Source organism: Nicotiana tomentosiformis, chromosome 1 (genome assembly GCF_000390325.3).
Source record: "Nicotiana tomentosiformis chromosome 1, ASM39032v3, whole genome shotgun sequence".
Taxonomy (NCBI): Eukaryota; Viridiplantae; Streptophyta; class Magnoliopsida; order Solanales; family Solanaceae; genus Nicotiana; species Nicotiana tomentosiformis.
Window position 1 is genome coordinate 133,716,749 of NC_090812.1, and position 16,435 is coordinate 133,733,183.

A 16,435-nucleotide genomic window follows, 5' to 3' on the forward strand; every position below is an offset into this window, starting at 1 on the left:
TAAACACTCGAATATTATGCCTACGGGCTTCCACATTATCTCGAGTTCGAAATAAACACTCGAATATTAAGTCTACGGGCTACCACATTATCTCGAGTTCGAAATAAACACTCGAATATTAAGCCTACGGGCTTCCACATTATCTCGAGTTCGAAATAAACACTCGAATATTAAGCCTACGGGCTACTTCTATATCGAGTTCGAAATAATCACTCGAATATTAAGTCTACGGGCTTCCACATTATCTCGAGTTCAAAATAATCACTCGAATATTAAGCTTACGGGCTTCCACATTATCTCGAGTTCGAAATAATCACTCGAATATTAAGCCTACGGGCTACCACATTATCTCGAGTTCGAAATAAACACTCGAATATTAAGCCTACGGGCTACCACATTATCTCGAGTTCGAAATAAACACTCGAATATTAAGCCTACGGGCTACTTCTATATCGAGTTCGAAATAAACACTCAAATGTTAAAGCCTACGGGCTGCCGAGTTCAAACAAGGACCCAATCGAGTTTGAAACATTGAAAAAGCTACGTTTACTCAGAGTTTACATTAACCACCACATTATCATCAACTCAACAAGCAAAATGTCACTCCAAATCTGATCGATCAAAATCGACCTTGTTATATATATACAAAATTGCCTACGTAATTAATTTACAGATATGGAGAATTAGACTCTAAGCTTCTGGGTCGGGGTCTTCCCCACCCTCGGACCCACTTTTACTACCATCATCGTTATCATCATCATCATCATCAGAAGCCAAGGCTTCAGCTTCTGCTTCAAGCTCTTTTGCCTTTCTTACCTCTTCGGTAAGGTCGAAACCTCGAGCATGTATCTCCTCGAGGGTCTCCCTCCGAGATCTACACTTAACAAGTTCGGCAACCCAATGAGATCGAGCATCGGCAATCTTCGCCACTTCCTGGGCCTCCACCTGAGCGGCCTCAACATCAGCTCGATATACAGTAATAGACTTATCCGCCAACACTTTTGACGACTCAGCCTCCGCCTTAGCCTCAGCAAGCCGTATCTCAAGCTCATCAATTTTCTTAGCCTGAACCGACACCTTTTGCTTGACGTCTCGAAGCTGAACATCGGCTGATAATCACTTTGTTAAGATGGTTTCTTCCTCCGCTGCCAGGCGATCAATAGTCTCCTTCCACTGGTTGCATTCGGCCCGGATTTGATCGACCTCCTCTTGAAGTAGCCCGATCTTCTCGATCTTTTTCTGCAACTGAGACAACAAAGGGTTAACTTCCACAGTCGAATCGAATCCATACTTTAACAGAACGAGGCTCACCTGCTGATCGAGCTCGACCCTTTCTTCATGAACCTTAGGGAAATCACATCGTTTCTCGTCATCTCCTTTCAAAGAAACGAGGGAGCTATCTGTATACGCTTAAAACCGATCCTCGATCATGAAGATCGGTCGAGGATGGCATCTCAGTCAAGGGATTTCATGGAGAACCCGAACGAATTCCGAGATAGGGGCGTCGAGCTCGGGGCGTCCAAATCGACCGAGGTAACATCGACCGATATAGGTCCCGAACATCGATGCCTGAAAGTGATAACCAAGCTCAAAACTAAGGCCGAGGTTCCGATCTGACACCGAGCTCGAGTCGGTATCGAGCTCACAGACAAAAAGCTGTTACAATCGCACCAAAGGAGAGAATCTTGGCGGGAATTAAGGAGGATACACACCATCATGGGTCCTCCACTAGTAATATTATTCCATTATGTTGCTATAGATAAAGTAGTGATCCTTGGCTATAAAAGGCAAGATAGATTGTAATAGAAGACATCTTCCTGGGGATTAAGAATTCATTGTGTTTATCTTTCTAAAGCTCACTAAGTATCTTTGTTCATCATTTTCTATTTTGCATCATAAATACGTGTATTGTTATCTTCGGATCAAAGGAATCTACTTACACTTAGAACCATACATAAATTCAACGTTATCCGATTTTTCGGGTAAACACCCTAGTAGAAGCACCTGTTACGTGTTGATTCTTATATTCAACATCTCCAACTCATACATAATGACAGTGCTTATCAAATATTATAAACATATTATCATCTCGTCTTTGCAGTCATTCATACAAGGAATTAGATTGTGCGACCAACATATTGCAAGAGCTAGGTGTTATACATCTGTTAGAAGTGTATATCTCTTGTTGACTACAAACATGCATGTTGATCATAAGGTATGCGATATTCTGGATCATATGAGTCCCTTTTGATATTATCTCAAAATTTTATATATCATTTTGTATGTATTCACAATTATAACTCATAAGTTACTATTGGAGCACTGGTGAAACTAATGAAATTACGCCACTAATCTTTCTCTTCTCATGATTCCTGTAACACTAGCTCAACTACTTTTCTAGATACAAATCGAATTTACGTTCATAGTCTTTTGAAAACACACTAAGATAGTTAACATCAAACTAAGTTTCAAGTATTTGATCAAGGCATTGTGGATATTGTCACGACCCAAAACTACCATCCGGTCGTGATGGAACCTATATTGCTTGCTAGGCAAGTCAAACATAACAAGAACGAGATATAAATACTGAATTAACTGAATTAGTACAAGTCTAAGGCCAATTACATAACATAACAATGTCGATAGATGGGGAATCCCCAAGAACTGGGAAATACAAAGTCATGAGCTCTAAAATGGAAATACAAGTCTGAAAAGCTAAATAACAATACTGTCTGAAATAAAGACAATAGCACAATTGGAAATGTAGCTCTACCTTGTCTCCCGGACAACTCAGCAAGCAAAACTCTGTTACTGATGGCTCGGTCCAACACCTGGATCTGCCAATTATTTGCAGAGTGTAGCATGAGTACAATCGACCCCATGTACTCAGCAAGTATCATAACTTCACCTGGAGAGGTAAAAGAAGCAAGAATTATACATAATACTTGCTAATCACCTGTACAGTTCATGAATTTAACAAGTACAGAACAATAACATGATCAAGTAATAAAGAACAAAAAGAACCATCTTGGTGTACACAATTACTTAAGTACTATGCTTAGTCAATGATCCATCATATAAATATGATATGTAAGTAAATCAGGTAAATACGTAAGGAAATTGCAAATAAAGATGAAATGCAATAACTAGCCAGCTTTTCCTCAAAATTTCCACAACCGTACCACTGATCAGTTTTTCTCAATCCGCGTGTACACTATCAAAAAGAAACATGAGAGGGTGACCCTAGGGGGATGCATGCATATCCACATGCTACATGGTGTAGTCACGTGCAATAATCCTAATCCACTAGTCTTGGTCACAGGCTCAATATCATAATCCGCACAGAGTGGTCACGTGCTACCAGTCCAAACCATACCACATAGAAAGCAAATATACATGAATACATGTATATGATCAATGAATATCAGATTTCATACTCCTGGACTGGTATAAGTGACATGCTAAGCTGTATGCATGTGAAAAGTATGCTATCATAGCGCAAATCGATAATTTCATCACGAAAGTAGCAATTATCAAGTTTAATCAGGAGATTAACCTCTATGTAACCTCAAACATGGATCAAATAGCTCACAACTGGGTTACAAATATGAGAAACATCACAAAATAAAGCTTAACAAATCATAGCCTAAGCACTACCCCGAATATGGATAAATACCCCAGTGGATGCACATGGGCTCAACCCTACACATATGCGCCACTTATAGTACGTAGCTATTATAAATAACTCAGCAACTAGTGCATCAACCACGTTTAGGTAAGATGCATACCTCAAACAAGCCAAACCAGTGCGATAAGAAGCCCTTCTCGCTTGAATCAACCTCCGAAGGACCCAAATCTATCCAGATTAACATAATATAATCAATAAAAGCCATAGAAATCGATTCCAAATGATAAAGCTAAGATATTTAAGCAAACTCAGAAAGTCAACCCCAGGTCTACACCCTAGAACCCGACCAAACTCATAAATTCCGAACACGCATTCCGATACGAGTCCATATATATGAGTTTCATCTAATTCCAACCTTAAATCAATCCTAAAATCATCAAATCTCACTCTCTAATATCATAGTCAAAAAATCCCCAAATTTCACCTTAAATTCTTATAAATTTGGTGTAATAATGAATGGGTAATCAATAACTAACACCAAAACTAATAAAGATCACTTACTCCTTCAATTGTGATGAAAAGAACTCCAATAAACGTCCCTAGCCGAGCCCCCCAAGTCCAAAAATGAGAGAAATAACCAAATCTTTCTAATATAAAGACTGTCCAGCAAAACCGCACCTGCGGTCCTCAGAGCTGCACCTGCGATACAACATCTGTGAAAATCCCATCGTAAAAGCGGATGTCACATACTTCTCGACCAGCCGCTTATACAGACCCCAAGCCGCTTCTACGACTCTGCTTTTGCGGAAGCTATTGCGCAACTGTGCTTGCGCACCTGCGCTCCATGGTCTGCATCTCCAAACTTCCTCTGCTAGCCTCCTCCTTTGCATCTGCGCTCAAATGGCCGCACATGGATTCGCATCTAATGCCAAGCCCCCGCAGATGCAAAAACACCAGATGCATGAACCTTCAGCAATACAACTAAGTCCACAAATGGTCAGAACTCAGTTTGAAGCACCCCCGGGACCCTATCCCAACATACCAACCAATCCCAAAATATAACACAGACCTACTCAAGGCCTCAAATCTAACCAAACAATATCAAAACCAGAAATCACACCTTAATTCAAGCCTAAGGATCTAATCCAAATTTTCAAATTTAAAACTTACGCCGAAAAAGCCAAAACAAATCCGAATGACCTCAAATTTTTCATGCAAGTTCCAAATGACATAACGCTTCTATCGCAACTCTCAGGACCAAAACACGAACCCGATATCGACAAAGTCAACTCCCGGTCAAACCTATCAACTTTTCAACTTTCGCCAAAAAACATCAAATCAACATTTTCGGACCTCCAAAACCACATTCAGACATACACTTAAGTCCAAAATCACCATATAAAGCTAATGGAACTAATCAAAATACTATTCTAGAGCCATCTACTCAAAAGTCAAACACCAATAAACTCTTACGACTTAAGCATCCAACCCTAGGACTAAGTCTCCCAATTCACACCGAAACTTTTCTGAAATCAAACCAACCACCTCGGAAAGTCACGTAAGCTCAAATACACATAATTAAAGCATTAAATAATGGAAAAAAGGGGATAAATTACTCAATACGACCAGCCGGGTCGTTACATTCTCCCCCTCTTAAACAAACGTTCGTTAACGAACAAGTCTAGAATAATACCTGGAGTCTCAAAAAGGTGAGGATATCTGCTCTGCATCTCCTTCTCGGTCTCCCAAGTAGCCTCCTTGACTGGCTAACCTCTCCAATGAGCCTTCACTGATATTATATTCTTCGACCTTAACTTTTGAATATGCTGATCCTAAATGGCCACCAGCTCCACATCATAAGTCAAATCCACCAGCTCCACCGTGCTGAAGTACAAAACATGTGACGGATCACCATCATACTTTCAGAGCATCAAAACATGAAATACTAGGTGAACTACAGATAGACTAGGTGACAAGGCAGGTTTGTAGGCCACCGCTCCAACTTTCTCAAGCACCTCAGAGGGACCTATATACCTAGTGGTCACCTTGCCCTTCCTTCCGAACCATATCAAACCCTTCATGGGAAAATGTCTTAGCAAAAAATTCTCACCCACCATATATGCAATGTCACGAGCATTCCTATCAGCATAACTCTTCTACCAGGACTACGTTGTACTAAGCCGCTCCTGAATCAACTTCACCTTCAATAAAGCATCGCGAACCAAATTAGTGCCCAATAACCTAGCCTCCCCAGGCTCAAACCAACCAACCGGAGAGCGACATCGCCTCCCGTTTAAGGCCTCAAAAGGAGCCATCTGGATACTCGACTGATAGCTATTGTTGTAGGAGAACTCTATTAATGGAAGAAATTGATCCTATGAACCTCTGAAACAAATGACGCAGTCACGTTATAAGTCCTCCAAAATCTGAGTAGTACGCTCGGACTGCCCGTCCATCTAGGGATGAAATGTTGTACTCAGTTCGACATATGCTCCCAATGCACGCTCTCCAAAAATAGACACGGACACACCATCAAGGCGAACAATCTCCCGAATATAAATCTGAGCCAGCTACTCTGAATAGTAGGTAGTCATTACTGTAACAAAGTGTGCATACTTGGTCAGTCTATCAACAATGACCCACATTGTATCGAATCTCCTCAAAGTCCGTGGAAGCCCAACTACAATATCCATGGTGATACGCTCCCACTTCCACTCAGGAACATCAAGACTCTGAAGCAAACCATTGGGTCTTTGATGCTCGTACTTCACCTGCTAACAGTTCAAACACCGAGCAACATAATCAACAATATCCTTATTCATCCTCTACCACCGATAGTGCTACCTCAAATCATCATACATCTTTGCAGCCCCCGGATGTATGGAATACCGCGAACTATGGGCCTCCTCAAGGATCAACTCTCGCAACCCATCCACATTTGGAAAACAAATCTGACCCTGGAGCCTCAATACCCCATCATATCAAATAGTAACATCCTTGGAATCACCGTTTTGCACAGTGTCCTTTAGTACAAGCAACTGTGGATTATCATATGACGTGCCTTGATGCACTCAATCAAGGATGATTGTGATACAACACAAGAAAAAAATCATCTAGACTCCAAAATATCCAACCTCATGAACTGATTGGCCAAAGCATAAGTCTAACAGTCTCTCCCAATAGGAATGTAAACAAGACTTCCTATGCTCTCAGCCTTCCTACTTAAAGCATCAACCACCACATTGGCCTTCCCCATGTGATAAAGAATGGTGATAACATAGTCCTTTAGTAGCTCTAACCACCTTTGTGGCCTCAAGTTTAGATCCTTTTGCTTCTATAAGTGGTAGAGACTTTTGGAATCTGTGAACACCTCACAAGACACAGTGTAAAGATAACACCTCCAAATCATAAGCAATGAATAATGGCTGCCAGTATAGGGTAGTTCTCCTAATGGGGATTCAACTAACGTGGAGCATAAGAAATAACTCTATCCTCGTGCATCAACACACATCCAAACTGGAGTTGTCGTCAAAACAGTCTTGAACTTCTAAAAGCTCTCCTAACACTCCTCAAACCACCAGAACGAGACACCCTTTTGCATTAATCTAGTCAATGTGGCTGCTACAGATAAAAACGCCTCCACAAAAAGGCGCTAATACCCCGCCAACCAAAAGAAACTCCGGATCTTAGTAGGAGAAGACAGTTTAGGCCAACTCTGAACTGCCTCAATCTTCTTCAGATCTACCTTAATCCCCTCATTAGACACCACGTGGCTCAAGAATGCCACTGAGTCTAGCCAAAATGCGCACTTGGAGAATTTAGCATATAGCTTGTTCTCCCTCAAACTTTGGAGCACGATCCTCAGATGTTGCTCATGATCATCCTGGCTGCGTGAATACACAATTATATCATCAATGAAAATTATATAAAAAGGAATAAGGATATGGTTGTAATACACTGTTCATCAAGTGCATAAAAGTTGCTGGGGCATTGGTCAGCCCAAAATACATCTCCAGAAACTCATAGTGACCATGGCGGGTCCTGAAATCCATCTTCGGAATATCTGAAGCCCGGATCTTCAATTGATGGTATCCTGATCTCAAGTCAATCTTTGAGAATACTCTAGCACCCCGAAGTTGATCGAACAAATCATCGATACGCGGTAGTGGGTAGTTGTTCTTGAGTGTAACCTTGTTCAACTGCCTGTAGTCAATGCACATCCTCATAGAACCATCTTTTTCTTCACAAATAGCACTGGCGCACCCTAAGGTGACACACTAGACCTGATGAAACCCTTATAAAGCAACTCTTGAACTGTTCCTTCAACTCCTTCAACTTTACTAGTGCCATGCGATATGGTGGAATAGAGATGGGTTGAGTGTCCAGCATCAAGTCAATACCAAATTCAATATCCCTATCGGGTGGCATACCCGGCAGGTCTGCAGAAAATACATTTGGGAACTCCACCACTACCAGAACTGACTCAACTGTAGGAGTATCAACATTAACATCCATCACGAAGGCCAAATACTCCAAACACCCATTCTCAACTATCCGTTGCACCTTCAAATATGAAATCACACTACTGGGAACATGATTCGGGGAGCCTCTCCACTCCAACATCGGAAACTCCGGCATAGACAACATAATGGTCTTACCATGGCAATCAAGAATTGTGTGATATGGTAACAACCAATCCATGCCCAAAATTACATCGAAATCTACCATGCTGAGCAATAAGAGATCAATTCTTCTCTCATAACCCCAATGGTCACCACACACAACCAATATACATGGTCTACCATAATAGAATCACCCATCAGTGTAGATACATGAACATGTATAACTAAAGAATCACGAGGAATGTCCAAATAATGAGTAATGTATGATGACACATATGAATAAGTGGAACCAGGGTCAAATAAGCATCAATGTGCACACTGAAACAATACCTTTGATCATGGCTTCATAAGCAACTGCCTCTGGACTGGCAAAAAATGCATAGCAACGGTCCTGACCACCGCCTGACCGACCTCACCCTCTAAGGAGACCTCAAACTGACTGATATCCACCCCTAGCTGGTTGTGCGGGTGGTGTAGCTACTACTTCTGAAACCATAGGCTGCAAGCTCAGCTGTGGGACCCTACTCAGAAGTCTGGGGCAATCCCTCTTGAGATGACTCATGTCTTCACACTCGTAACAACCCCTCCTATGAGGCTGCTAACCTGATAACCTGAATAACTTCCTTTAGAACCTTGAGCATATAGAGCACGGTAAGAACTTTATGCCGGCAACGCATTGAATGATGATTGAGCACTGTATGAACTGTGCCTAATTGAATAACTACGAGGAATCTAATAAGCTGCCTGAGCGGTCTTGAAAGAACGACCTCTACTGTAATTTTACTGGCCTCCAAATGAGGCATTGCTAAATCCACACAAACCACAAGGCCTCTTGGCCTCCCGCATCTCAAACTCACACTTGCGGACCTACTCTAAACATCTAGCAATCTTAACCACCTGGTCAAACCTAGCATCCATCTTGGCCTCTGGAACAAAACTGTAACATAAACTATAGTTGAGACCATGAATGAACATCCTAGTCTTCTCCCTCTCAGTCGGAACCAACAATAATGCATGACATGCCAAATCTTAAAATCTCATCTTGTCATACCCTCTTGGCGTAGCTTCATAGACATTCTACAGAACTCCTCTATGCATGTATGTTGAACAAACTTCTCTAAGAAGAGAACTGAGAACTCATGCCATGTAAGTGGTGTTGCGCCAGCTGGCCTGCTAGACTCGTAGGCCTGACACCATCTATAGGCTTCCCCTGTCAGCTGCAAAGTAGTAAAGGTAACTCCACTGGTCTACACAATACCCGCCATGTGAAGAATCCGATGACACTAATCTAGAAAACTCTGAGCATCCTCTAACCTCCGCTTAACTCGGTAGGGTCAAGCATTTTGAACCGGTCCAACCTCTTCTGTTCCTTATCAAACATAGGTGGACCAACCTCGGTCTGAGCAACAATAACTAGCCGAACTGGTAACACCCCTAGTGTCTGATAACCCTGAGCTAGTTGCTCCAGTTTATGGGCGGCGGGAGTCTGGGCTCCTCCCCCAGCCTGCGAGGTAGTTGGTGCAACTTGTATCGTAACCGCATGAGCCAAGATCATACACACACTCAAGATCTGAGCTAAAGCCTCCTGAACACCAGGTATAACAATAGGTAATGCCAGTGTCTGAGCTGGTCCTACCGGCTCAACAATATTCTGAACCTACTCCCCTACTACAACGACTAGTGGCTCTGTAGGTGCTACCATCGCTGTGGTGCAAGCCCCATCTAAGCCTTTACCTCGGCCCCAACCTCTCGTGGCTGTCGCTAGCTGTTCTGGTGCATATCCGCCCGATCCGACTGATTGCGTTCTCACCATCTGTGAGAGATTAAAATAGTAAAAGTTCAAACTTTGTAATTAATGAATCTGCATGCCAAGAATGCAAGAAAGTGAAGTGTTTCCAAATAGTTCGGTAGCCTCTCAAAGATAAGTGCAGATGTCTCAGTATCGATACGTAAGACTCTACTAAACTTGATTATGACCCATAAAACCTATGAACCTAAGGCTCTCATACCAACTTGTCACAACCCAAAACCACCATCCAGTTGTGATGGCGCTTGACTCGCTTTCTAGGCAAGCTAAACATAACAAGAACGAGATATAAATACTGAACTAGCTGAATTAGTGTCACGGCCCAAAAATCTACTAGTCGTGATAGCACCTAACCTAATCTGTTAGGTAATCCAAATAACAGTCAACACAACTCAAATAAGACTAATATGAATCAATGAATAAAATAACTTAACTTTTATACAAATCCCAACGATTGGTAGTACAAATCATGAAATTCTAAGACTTGGATTTTTACAACGTCGATATGTAATAAATACATCATGTGTCCGAAATATACATAAAAATATTGGCAAATATAAAGATACCGAGGACAAGTGGAAGCTATATCCGAAAAACATGTACATCTTAAATGCAAGCTCCCTCCATACACAACAACATCAGCTCTGAGATCTGCACACAAGGTGCAGAAGTGAAGTGTGAGTACAATCGACCCATGTACTCAATAAGTAACAAACCTAACCTTAGGTTGAAAGCAGTGACGAGCTCGGATGATAGTCAAAGTCCAACATTAATAGCCAATAAGACCTCGTAATAATATAATGAGGACAATAAAGGTAAATAACTCTAGAGATATAAGCTCAGTTTGTTCATAGTTATAGGAAAGTAGACATGCTTCTCAAGTATAACAGTCAAGTGAAAAACTTACCACCGAAATCAACTAAACATGAGTTTATTAAAATAATCGTATTTATCAATTCACAACACCAGATAAGGATTTTCATTTACAAATTATCTCGAGGAAAGTACTTCTATATGCCTACTTGTCAAATATACATGTCGAATCATCAATTATCATATACCAGCATGAAGAATATACATCTCTATGCCTATGTGCTAAATATAAACATCAAGTTATCAATTATCATATACCGTCTAGCATGAGGAATATAAATCTCTATGCATATATATCAAGTATACATGTCAAATCATCCGATGTCATATTACCTTCTAGCTTGAGAAAAATACATCTTTGTGCCTACATGACAAATATTCATGTCAACTCAATATTATTACAGTGAAAGCATCAAGAATTACCACACTCAGCACACTCACGGTACCTGACCCAAGGCCCATACCAACACACATAACAACACTTAGCAATGTACGGGTACCTGGCATAAATGCCCAGTACTAAAGCAAGTATATAAAACATTTTGCATGTGCACACTGCTGGCATGTCAAACTCCGGAGGGGCGGATCCTGCCCAAGCGGTAATTATAATTACATAGCCAGTCATATGGCTTGATGCACGTGTAGCCACAAAATCAGTAAAACATAGCTTAATGTGGGGCCTGGCATACGCGCCACCTCAATATCAATATAGTCATTGCGGCATGCAACCCGATCCAACATAACACACAATATGGCTCTACAACCCACATCAGTCATCAATCCGCTCAAGTATCCATATGACAACATATCATAGAAACATAACCTAATCATATAATAAGAAATACCACAATATACCTCAAATACAGCTCAGACTCGTGTCACGTACAAAGGCACTAATAACATGTGTGATAGCATAACTAGAATGCACAAAGGCAGAGATATAAAAGGCGGATATACTATCATGACTAAAATAATATGACTACGACTAAGGCAAATAGCTCAACATTGCAAAATATCCTTATCGGGTCTCAACGAGTAAATCAGATAGCCTACACTTGATTTCTAGCATGAATAACAACTTACGTAGTCATACAAATGGAGAAAACATGATATCAAGAAGCATAATAGCAAAACATGGCATATATTAGCCTAATAACTATCTGGATCATGAATACCCCGTTGCTCGCACACACGCCCGTCAACTAGCACGTGCGTCACCCCCAACCCATCGTAAATATCATAGTTCTTAGGGATAATTACCTTCAAATCCAAGTTTAGATATGTTACTTACGTTGAACAAGCCAAATCAAATACCGAGCAAGCCAAACAATACTCTAGAAATGCCATCCCGCGTAAATCGATCTTCGAACGACTCGAAACTAGCCAAAAGCAACTCAAAAAACATCAAATAATGCTAAAGGAAATCAACCCAAATATTAAAGGTCGAATCTTTAATCAAATACTCAACGTTAACCAAAAAGTCAACCTGAGCCCGCACCTCGAAACCCGATAAAACTCACAAATTCCAATAATTCATTCAATTACAAGTCCAACTATAGTAATTTCATTAAAATCTGACTCAAAATTGATCTACAAAACTCAATAATTCACTTTAGAAAAATTAGAACCCCCCCCCCCCCAATTTCTCTTTTAAATTCATCATTCAAATGCAAAAATCGAAGATGGAATAATGTAATATAATTAAAATCGAGTCAAAAGTACTTACCCATATCCATGTGGTGAAAATCGTCTCCAAAATCGCCCAAAACGGATCTCGAAATCTCCAAAATGTGATGAAATAACCAAACCCTCGATATATAAGCTTCTTCCCAGTTAGCATATGCGGACCACCAGCCGCTTCTGCGACCCAAATATTGCTTCTACAGAGGCCTCTAAAAATCCGACCTCTTGCACCTGCGGAAAAACTTCTGCTTTTGCGCCATCACAAGTGTGATACAAAACACGCCTCTACGCTCCTTCTCGCTTCTCCGCTCTAAGCCACCGCTTCTGCGCTTCCGTAGATGCGCCAAAAATCCCGCATCTGCGGAAATCTAAAACTCAGCCTTCTTCGCATGTGTGACACTATGTCCACTTCTGCGACCACCGCACCTGCGCAAATCTAACCACAGATGCGCAACACTAGAACCAGCAGCAACCAGCATCCACACATGAAGGAAAGATGGTACGAAACAAGTCTAAAATTCACCCGAGCCCTTTGAGACTCCGCCCGAACATACCAACAAGTTCCATAACATAACATGGACCTACTCAAGGCCTCAAATTACACATAACAATATCACAACCATGAATCGTACCTCAAATCACACTTACTGAGCTTTGGAACTTTAAACATCCAAAACTCGTGCCGAACTACATCAAATCAACGTGGAATTACCTCAAATTTTGCACACAAGTTCCAAATGACATAACAAACTGATTACAACTCCCGAAACAACAATCCAAGCCTCATAACATCGAAGTTAACTCCCGGTCAAACTTATGAACATTCCAAACCTTTAAATTGGCAACTCTTGCCAGGTCGTGCCAAAACCTTCTAGAAATATTCAAATGCATATCCTGGCATACGCCCAAGTCCAAAATCACCATCCGGACCTAACAGAACTATCAAAACTCCGATTCGAGGTCCAATACACAAAAGTCAAACTTGGTCAACTCTTCCAACTTAAAGCTTCCTAGTAGAGAAACATTTTTCTAGATCAATACTGAATTACCCAAAAACGATAATTTATGCAAGTCGTAATATATCATATGAAGCTACTCATGCCCTCAAACCACTGAATAGAATGCAAATGCTCAAAACGATAGGTCGGGTCGTTACACTCTCCCCCACTTAAACATATGTTCGTCGTCAAACATGCCAAGAGTCGTGCCAAAGCCGTCAAATCACTATATAAACTCACCATGCACATACACATGGGTGATCCTATGTCACCCCAAATAATATAAGCTTGAAAACACAACCTAATTGAAGATCCTTACTTCCATCTTAGCCCATAAATATCAGAATCAAATCTCCAAAATCTGAATTCCATTACAAGACTCGATTCTCACATATATACACTATAAGTTTGAACAAGCCGAATAAAGCCATAAGCATAACCCAAGATGTAATCACCTGGTATTCCACATAATGCAGATACCCATATAATTAAGTTCCGACCACAATAGCTGCTCAATAGCAAACTCGGTATCGGTAACAAACCTCGTATCAAACAAAACCTTGTTCTAGACCTTCGTACACTGCCAACTGATGAAAGAAACACGCAGAATCTCATAACCACTCATCACATCAAGCAGTGGTGGAGCTTCTCGGCCGATATGAAATAATTCCAAATTATAAGGTGACTTCCTATATTACTTCAAAATGTACAGTAATCAAATCTGATAGCACCCATTCCAGGTCCAATGATCTCATCTCAACAAATACAAGTTGCTCTACTGACATGCCACACCAATACTACCTAAAGCTGCAAACCGTGTAATTTGTGCACCAATAAGAAATAACTCAAATCTACCCAAAATGGAAAAAGAATCAGATGAGAGAACCGCCCCCCCAAGCTCAACAGATACCACCACAATGTCACGCCCCGAAATCGGGGAGCGCGACCGGTGCTCAACCGAGTGAACCCGGCCGAGCAAGCCTGTTAGATTTCCTTCTACCCAAACTCACCCATGAATGGAGACAATACATATTTTCATTATCAGTAGTTTCATCATTTTAAAGTCTCAAATTTCACACACATTTTTCATGGTCTGAAATGGAACAAGTAATACAACTACAACATAACCTTCTTTGACTTTTCCAGTACTAATATACAACCCACACTATGTCTACGGAGCCTCTATAGATAAAGAAGAGCAATATGATAATGCTGGCAACAAGGCCCCAGCTATACCTCAAACACAATACACAAAGAACAAAAGATACATGACTCCGGAATGAAGCGGGGCTCACTAAGTCAGCTGGGAAGAGGGTGTACCGCAATCACTGATCGATGTCCTACTATGGAAACCACCTGCATCCATTAAAGATGCAGTTCCCCCGTCAAAAAGGACGTTAGTACTGTCGAATAGCAATAGTATATATAACTAAACACCCTCTCAATAGAATGAATAATACTACAAGGAGGAACAATCATAAAATCAATGGAAGCCTCGAACAATACCAAAACATCGAGTTAAGAACCACATAACATTTCAAGTAAATTTCAATTTTTTTAGGTTGGATATCCTTAGTACCGATATACCATCGTTCATAATACTATTATTCAAAATACCAATACCACCGTACTCTTAGCATGGAGTCCGATCACCACCCGATCGGCTAGGCCATCTCATTAGAGACATCAACCATAATCACTCTCAATACCAATACCACCGTACCTTTAGCACGGAGTCCGATCACGACCCGATCGGCTAGGCCATCTCATTAGAGACATCAACCACAATCACAATTTCAATTACAATTTTCAATAAAATCACCACCATGTGTTTGGCATGGAGTCCGATCACGATCCGATCGGCTAGGTCGTCTCATTCAAGCCATCAACCTATTTATATCAGTCATCTCATTTCATACTTCATTCACATCTTTTCATTTCATCGGCACTAGTGGCCATAATTATAAAAATTATTCTTGGCACGTTGGACATATTTAGTATTTCGTGCTCACCTTTTCTCTTTCAAACATCATCATCATCAACAACAACAACAATTCAAAACAAGGTTTGTAGTACACATGTGAGCATTTAAGAGTCTAAGCCACATAGAGATTCTTCACAAAATTTGACATAATAGCCTTCGCTTGAACTTGACTTGAAGTTGAAACATTTTTAATGCACATCCCATATTTTAAACACATCCTCAAATAATAACATATCATGACTAAAGCATTTGGGATAAATATTGAACATATATCTTCCAACACAATCTTATTCGGAATAGCCACTTTTGTAATGAACAACTCGGGACTTACATAAATTATATGAATATCGTGGGATTCAATCTAAGAGAAGAGTTTAGCCAACGTACCTTGCTTCGAGCCTTTCAATTTACTACAATGTTCCAAAAATCCTAGCCACTTTGTTCTATTTAGAGATATAACAAAATTGAACACAAATTAGGAAGGAATTCATAGTTTCAGCTCATTTGAGCATTTTATCAAACACCAGGTGTGCAAATTTGGCTACAAGGTTCTTCTACAAGATTTCTTTAATTTCTTAACCCAATATTTACTTATTTGAGCTCAACAATCTTTCCACAAACCTTATTAGTACAAGCAAGTATAAATAATACTCTTATACTCAAGAATCATACTCCTAATCACTCTTATTTTTCCCCAAACTCGAAATTGAAGAATTGGGGGAAGAAATTCTTACCTCTTTGAACCCCTAGCAAGATCCTTGTGAAATCTTCAAACCTTGAACAAGAATTGATGGACAAATGACAAGGTCTTCACTTTCTCTCTCTAAGATGCTCTCACCT